Here is a 2,321-nt window from a genome sequence, read left to right on the forward strand (position 1 = left end):
ACCTGCATCTCAAAGCTTATGAAACTGGAAAGTACCTTGACTTACTGTGCTAATGACCTTTTATTATTTGATTGAGTGCCTTGCCAGAGTGCAAACATACTAAACCCAGTACAAATTGAGAAAAAAAAAAAATAAAGTGGTTCCTGTCTCAGAGCATTTGCAATGTATCATGTGCACAAGTGTACAGAATTGCACTGAGCTTGGATGAGTAGCTTACAAAAAAGCTGCACCACATGCAAACTGCTCGTGGAGCTTTGCTCTCTTGCAGGAAGTGTGGAATAACTTCCTGGTGAGGTGAGTTAAGGACTCTTGAAGTGCCTTGGTGCTGTTTTTGTTTTCTGCCCTTCATTCTACCCATGAACACTCTGAAAGGCCAACTTTATGGCATGGTAAGAAACTACATGTCCCAGGTAGGTGTTAGCCTGTAGAATAGTACAGGTGCAAATTAATAAGTGTTCGGTTAGACATTTATTCTTTTTCTCTTTGAATGTCCCTAGTGAACCAAAAAACTTTTTTTTTTTTATTTTTCTTAAAGAGAATCCACGTGAAGATTAAAACTTGCTAAAACTGCCCCGTTACAACAGTGTACCTCATAAGCTATCAATAGGGCTGCAGCCTGGGGCGTGTGGCATGGTAGCATCCATCCAGCACATCCTTGGACATTGCCAAACAAGAAGAATCTCAGTTTGCTTTTCTAAAACATATGGGAACAGATAATTATTGTTTGAATTAGTGCTGATGCTTGGGTGTCTTGAACGTTTGAAATTCTTAAGGTTGGAGGATCTGCCACCGGGTGGTGAACTGCTTCAGCAACTCCAGACGGAGCCGAAAAAGCATTTTTGGAAGTAATTCAAGAGATAAACCCACACCATACTTTTATGACTGTGTATAAAAGACAGTTTATGACTTCAATACAAACACAGTTTATAACTTTGCTAGCACCAGCAGGCAGCTGGCCCCTTGTTTTGTGGGACTGTCGTGGGAGCAGGTGCAGAGATCCCTATGGGCTGGAGGGACCTCACCCAGCATCGTAGCTGGGTGCTCAGCTCATAACATAGCTTATAAGCTGGGTGCTCATCTCATAGCATCGCCACTCGCACCATTCAGATGAAAAGGTGTTGTCTCTGGTGCCTGTGTAGTGCATTCAGGTGTAAACGTGCCTGTTTTCCTCAGTTTGTCAATGGCACCTCAGGTTTAGATTAAAATAAAACAATTCTAACTGCTGGGGAAGTAAGAGCATCTCATTTATCCTTTTCCCGTTCCCCTGTTGGAGCTGAGCGTAAGGTGACAGGTTCAGTGCCAACCTTACTCATGTCGGGTCTGATATCTTCATTTCCAGACTATTCGGAGCTGGAGCTTTGCGTAGAAGAGTAGGCAGCAGCCAAGTGCCATTTTCAGACTAGAGGAGTGTTTTTGCTTTATGTTTTTCATATAATTCCAGGTGATAAGCTGACACCAGGCCTGGTGACAGTTTGACACTAAAAATATACGAGGAATCTTGTTCTTGTTAGCAGCAATCCTCTGGTATCTGCAGCCGATTAGATTGCACAATGTGGCACCTGGTCTCTTATCATGTAACTGAAGTATTTCCTGTTGTATTGATGTGTTTTTCTTCTAGGAGTAAACATTGTCAGTTGGTCTATTTGATCATTAAGTCTTCCGCCTTGGAAGACGCAGAGAAAAGTGTGATGACAATAGGGAGCTACAAGGGAAATGCCTGTGTGCAGTTTATTTTTGTAACTGTGGAGCTGAAGTGACTGGAGGTGCAGACTCCTAAATTACCCCAGCTGAGGAAAGGTTGTGCCGGTTTTACATCCTGAAGGTAGGAAACGGTGCTTGAGAACTGCTGAGGGATGAGGAGTCCCATTTTCAAAGGGCTGCCTGCTCCTGCCACAAGAGATGTTGGGCAGCAAAGCTGGAATAAATTATTTCAAAGAGCTCCTTTTATAAGCATTGGTTTTAAAGGTTTTTGGCGATTTAGCACTTGTAGGGAGTTTATAAAAGCCCTGATGATGTTGTCTCAGGACTGTCTTGTCCCAGCCCTCACAAGTTTTTCTCAAGCTCCCTTCCAGAAGTGTTAGCTCCCAAACTTCTCCCCCTGGGTCAAAGCCAGTACTCTGGTGCCGGGGCCTATAGCTCTGGCTGGGGCATACGTGCCACAGGCCAGTCCAGGTTGGGTCAGTTCCCTACAAGTTTATTTTGGAAGTTTTTGGTCAATAGAGGGGCCAGAGCCACATCTCAAACTCTTCCACAGGAAAATCTGCATGTAAATAAATAAAAAAAAAAACACGGCAAGAGACTTGCCCACATGTTGCCCTTAC

This window comes from Oxyura jamaicensis, chromosome 2 (genome assembly GCF_011077185.1).
Source record: "Oxyura jamaicensis isolate SHBP4307 breed ruddy duck chromosome 2, BPBGC_Ojam_1.0, whole genome shotgun sequence".
Taxonomy (NCBI): domain Eukaryota; kingdom Metazoa; phylum Chordata; class Aves; order Anseriformes; family Anatidae; genus Oxyura; species Oxyura jamaicensis.